Here is a 6,404-nt window from a genome sequence, read left to right on the forward strand (position 1 = left end):
GTGTGTGTGTGTGTGTGACAGAGAAAAAGATTCCTGATGCAAAAATAAAACGATTATAGAATGATAATGCTTGGAAGAATGAAAACACTGGATAAAAGCAGAATATGAACGACGAGTTATCTTGATGCAATCTGCTAAGCTTTGCTTTTACAGATCATGTAGAGAGAGCTCTGCTTTGTGGCCATGCCCCTCATAAGTACAGCATCAATATTTTTGTGTGGGGAAATCAGTAGCAGAATTAACTCACTCCTCCGGTCTTAAATTACAAATGGAAGTCTCTATTACTGTTACTATTAAAAATTTCTGCCCCACCTCTCCTCCCAAGAGAGTGGCAAACACACAAGCAATAGAACAGTTTATAACTTTGAAAAATAATTCCAATGAAGATGCAGACCGGAAAAATCTGTCCTTAAAAGACTTATTGGAAGAAGAAGATCTTCAGTAATCATCAGAAAGACAACAGAAATGGCATCTGTCTAATATTTCAACTTCCAGGCAGTGGCAGCATCAGAAGAAGAAGAAATATTGTAGGCACAGAAGAGGCCAAGTCCATTGTCAGTATAGCTTTGTCCATCTTGTTAAGAGCTCTGAAACAGAAATACTGCATGTCTCACATCCCCAACGATCCTATCCCCAACATTTTTTCTTTGAGCTAAGTCTTCTTACCTCAAAGTCCACCCATTTCTAAGAGCAAGCTTTGGGTTGCAGCCTGAATCCCAATAGTAAAGAGGTGTTGTGGATTGGTAGTTAGTGAGTAAAGGAACTGGGGAAGTGGCCTATTCTGAATGCGTTGGCTCCCCCCCCCCAAAAAAAACCCCCATGTCTGTAATCTTAGGGCACTCCTAGATCACTGATTATTGCTGGAAACCAAATGGTTCCTGTGATATAGAGTGCCTATTTGCAGCTACAGCTGGTTCACTAGTTACAGCTGTCATTCCTAGGCAAGGATATCTTGGCCTCAGTGATGTACATATCTTCTAGTACAATTACTATGCACTCTTCATGAAGCTACTCTAAAAAGTTCACTAATGCAAAATGGCCACCACCAGGGTTCTGATAGTGGCAGCTAAAAACCATAAGACACTGGGTTGTTGTTTTTTTTAAAAAAAGGTCTGCACTAAGTGCCTATTTGCGACCGAGCCTGATTCAAGGTTTTTATTCTGGCATATAAAGTACTAATGGCTTAGGGCTCAGATACTTGAAGGACTGCCTTTCCCCATCCTGCCTGTGATGTGAGATCGGTTGAGCATGCTATCTTGGCAACTCCAACGCTGACTGCAGCTTGGGGATTTGTGACCTTTCAGAGGGCACTCTCAGCAACAGCACCCCAGTGATTTAGCACATTCGCCCTAGATGACCAACTGGTACCAATGCTGTATATTTTGCGGTGCCTGCTAATGTCCTCTCTATTTCAGCAGGCCTTTAAATGCTAAGGTCCCCCTCTATAGTGATAACGGGTGATGTTTCAGTTAACGGTCCTGCATTTTTTTGTTGTGTGTTGCGTTATTTTAGTGCCGGTTGATATTTGGGACCCAGGAGAAGCAGCAGAGTGATATGCTGTGGAAGTAGCAGACATACCCGGAGGGCAGTGGTGCAGTGGAGGGGGAAAGTGGGGAAGCCCTGCTCTAGTGCTCTTTTCAGAGCAGAACTAATGATGTCATCTCCTGGAGTGGTAATTGATGACTCTTCCTTGCTCTGACAAGTGAATGAAGTGATAACAAGGCTTTGAGGTCCTTTTCTTTGATGGGGTCTCTACTTTACACTAGCAATTTAAAGGGCAACACTTCCTTGCAAGATTGTTTGCATTTCTAATTAAAAGCCTAAGGACACATTTCAGCCTGCTGAATATCCTTTGTTAAAAACCTATTTGTTTTGTCAGTTTAACCTCTGCTGTCAGAAATAAGCACCGCTGGGTTCAGTGGAGCTTACTTCCCAGGTAGGCATGCACACAACAGCAGCCATGCTACAAAGGCAGTTGTAGCATTAAAGCAGCAGCATTGGTGTTTATGGCACTACAGAATCCTTCTTGAAAGACTTGTTTTCCTCCCTTCATTTGGGCAGGGCAGGCATGGCCAAACTTGGCCCTCCAGCTGTTTTAGGACTACAATTCCCATCATCCCTGACCAATGGTCCTGTTAGCTAGGGATGATGGGAGTTGTAGTCCCAAAACAGCTGCAGGGCCAAGTTTGGCCATGCCTGGTGTAGGAACATTTCTTTGCACAGCTGCCTGCATTTTTGGATTCTCCCTGGAGGTGTGACTAAGGACTTAAGGTTCACAGAATCATAGAATCTTAGAGTTAGAAGGGACCCCACGGGTCAACTAGTCCAACCCCCTGCACTGCAGGCTTGCCAATAGTACATTGGGAAAACGATCTAGGGGTCTTAGCAGACCACAAGCTTCACACGAGTCAGCAGCAAAAGCACATTTTATAATCCCATTAGGCATTCCATTTAATGGCCACCACAACACTGGGATGTGGATCAAATCCCATATGTACTGTGGTTTTTGCTTCACTAATCTTAGATAAATTAGCACATGTGGAATCCTGTCTCCCCACCCTGCAAAACTGCCTATAATCCAAAGAACATGGAGGCTGCTATTAAGGTCCTGACCCAACTCTTATCCAAATCAATGGGATTCTTTTGACAGTCTCCAAGGGGAGCTAGCTCTAGCTACTACAACCAAAGGTCTCACCTACTTAGCACTCACTCATCTGTCCCAGCTCAGAATTTCACACTTGAAGCCACTTAACCACTTGGCACTGGCTGAATGCATTCCCATTAAGAGAACATTTTACAAATGTTGTCCGATTAAGCAGTAGTGTTGCTGCTATTCATTATCGTAAGGGATAAATCAGATTCCTGGGAAATGTGCCAATAAAACAGTTTGCACTGTACTTACATATTTGACTCTTGATAGATTTGGTGAAAATGTCCTCATGTTAGTATAATAAAAGCCCATTATCAGTTTAACAGCAGAAAACTTGCATTCATTTTTCAAGAAGATAGCAGCTTCAAACACCAGTTGCCTTTTCAACTGAACGGCTAGAAGTATGTTATGAAGAAATCTACTTGCATCATGAGAGAAGAATGGCACATTGCGGCCATGTTTTAAATGTAATTTCTGTTCCTAACCGAGAGACCAACTTTGCTATAATAAATCACTTTACTCATTGTTAAAATATATATTTGGGCACTAACCAGAAATTAGTTAGTTAGTTTTGTTTTTAAAAAGAAACCCCTTCATCGGACACTTTGAATTTATTACACAAGTTTGAAAACCTGTCACTAGTCATTATTCAGGAAACAAGCTTTGCTCTTTTCTCCACACTTATTAATAAATAACTCGATTAATTGTTATAGCCATACCACATGGTATCCCCCTCCCCCAGTTTACAGAATTCACAATACAGTGGTACCTCAGGTTATGGACACTTCAGGTTACAGATGCTTCAAGTTACAGACTCCACTAACCCAGAAATAGTACCTCGGATTAAGAACTTTGCTTCAGGATTAGAACAGAAATCATGCGGCGGTGCAGCAGCAGCAGGAGGCCCCGTTAGCTAAAGTGGTGCTTCAGGTTAAGAACAGTTTCAAGTTAAGAACGGACCTCCAAAACGAATTAAGTTCTTAACCCGAGGTACCACTGTGTATTGCAAAGGACCCAAGCAATTGAAGCCCTTTGTTAATAGAGTTTATTAACTCTTACGCTAATATTCTGTTGAACAGAGTGCCAGGCAACTTGCTCTTATGACTGTTGTGTAGATTTTGTTTTTGACAGAGTTAATGGGTATTTGTTGCACATTGCCTATGAATCAGTAATCACCAAAATGAAATGTTTCACCTTTTGGACTGCATGCAAATAATAATAATAATAATAATAATAATAATAATAATAATAATATATGCATTTATAGCCCATATTTTTCTCCAGCGGGACTCAAGGACATTTGAAGCACATGGCTCCCCCCCCCAAAAAAAAAAAATCTTGGGAACTGAAGTTTGTTAAGATTACTTGGATTTGCAGCCCTATGATAGGTAAACTATACGTCCCAATATTATTTTGGGAAAATCAAGTGCTTTAAATATGCTTAAAATATATGATGCGTATACACAGAAACTGCTCATTCTTACTGTCCAGACATTTGGTGAAGAAACTAAACCAGCAATTTCCCTTTTCTCTAATGAACTGTTCCTGCCATTCATGGATCGTCTACTTTCCCATTTTAAAAATATTAATTTCTGGAAGCTGTGCCCTTCTGCAGAACTCCTAAAAATTGAGCACAATCAATTTCACCCCCTATATTTCATAACATAAGCTAAATAAAGGGAGAGACATTCATTTTCACCATCAATTTCACCATCAATTTATCTGGGGAGGAGTGGAAGGAAAGGAAGGTGGAAACCAAGCACACAAAAATGTGTTTTACAGGCTTATTGAAACTATCAAGAAAGAGTTGCAATCATGAAAAGAGAAACAATTACAAATTCAATCATTCTACACACAAGAAAGCATCGGCACATCTCAGTAAAGTTAAGTACTTTTAAGTGCTTAAAGCGTGTTCTCACTAAAAGAGAGCACGTGTTGCGGATGGGGCCGAACAAAACTCCACTTGGTTGCCAGGCAGTATTAGATTCAAGGGGCCTGGAGCAGATTGGAGGATGGTGTTACTGGGGTAAATTTGATGTTGCCAATTTAGGGGTGGGATCAGTGGTTATTTAAGCAAGGTCCACAGCTTTCTCTTTCTCTTTCGCTGTGGACATCGGATCACATGGAGCACTTGGACTGTCTGGAGGACAGTGATGCAAACTTCTCATTGTCTGGTTACATTTCTTTATTTCCCCCTTCTTTTAATCCTCTTTAGTCCCTTAAATAATTTAATTCCCCTTTTTCCTGTTCAATTTCCCACCCCACCCCTTACCCTGCCCTGTGGGAAGATTCTCCCTGTATCTGTGGCTTGCCTTTCTTTCGCAAAAGGTTTCCCCCATTTCTCCTGTTGTAAATTGTGGGGCTAGTCAGGGCTGTTCCCAGCTTAGCTGGAATCACTTTCGTTTACAGCACCCCCGAAGGTTGGCTTTATTTGGGTGTGTGCAGCGCTGTTGGCCAAATTTTAATCTAGCCTTGGGCGGGAGCACTATTTTGAGTTCCTTTAATATTGCTATGAGACTAAGATTCTCAAGAGCAGAGGCATGGAGCCCTATTTGGCCTGGGCATAACTTCCGAGCCTAAGTATGCTACAGGTAGCAGTTAATTGTTAAGTCTCTGACCTCTCTATAAGAATGTACCTGCTTGCAGGCTCAGTTGCTGCTAATGTATATCAGAGGGCGGCAGAGGCTCTCTGTGCCTCCAATGACTATGAGCACTCTGTATATGCTCTTGAACTATGCTGTTTCTGAACAAGTTTATTTTCTTTAAGTTTGTTTTGCCCTGATAGTGGCGACTGCCATTTTAGAGGCGAGCCATTGTGGTTTAGTGGCTAAAGTGTAGGACTAGGACCTGGGAGACAGGGTTCATATCCTCCTCTTAGCCATTGTTATAACAAAACAAAACAAACTGCTCCTTTTGGGCTATTCTGTTGCTGGGTAGTTCGGTCCATAAAAGAACTTTGGGTTTCTTGAAGGGGTGCTTCCCTCTAAAAGGGCAAGCAGGGGTACCTGGACAAGCTGTGGGCTGCTTCAACTCTGCTATTTCACTGGAAACATTTATGCCTGGCCTGGCAGGTGATCCTAGGGCTTTGCCCTAGAATTCGATGGCCTGGAAGCGTTTCCGGCCTGAATAGTGTCCCCATGTGGTCCATGAAGCATTGGTTTCACCAGTTCCTTACATTGTTTAGTTTTTGCGGACTATGACTGGGCTTTTGCAAATGCCTCAAGAGCTTGCCTCTCCTGCAGGGGATGACTTGTGGACGCCCCAGGTGTCTTCTTCCAGAAGAAAGCATCTTCGAAGGCTGCAATCCAGGAGGAGGGCAAAGAGGAGCAGGGATCATGATTCAGACATCACCTTGGACCTCTACAGGGGTCAGGGTGAGGCTGTCCCGGGTCTTTAGGGATCATCCTGGATAACTCAGCTGGTCAGCGCATAGTGCCGGTAATGCCTTGGTTGCAGGATTGGTCCCTATATGGGACAGCTGCATGCTCCCCCATTGCTCTACCTGGACACTTAGGTCCAGTGTCGAGGGCCTTTTGGTGGTTCCCTCACTGCGAGGGATGTAACAGGCGCCACGTTTGCAATATGCAAGCGGGAGAAAGCACCTTTGTGTGCCCGCACTGCAGTTTGCTCTGTGCGTTACAGGGCACAGCGCTGCACGGGCTGCATTTGCATTGCATTGCGTGAGAGATTTGCATTTGCATTGCACAGAGGTTGTGCGCATTGCACAGAGGGTGTGAGTGCATTGCACAGAGGG

Source organism: Podarcis vaucheri (assembly GCF_965113315.1).
Source record: "Podarcis vaucheri genome assembly, chromosome: 3".
In the NCBI taxonomy this organism is placed as follows: domain Eukaryota; kingdom Metazoa; phylum Chordata; class Lepidosauria; order Squamata; family Lacertidae; genus Podarcis; species Podarcis vaucheri.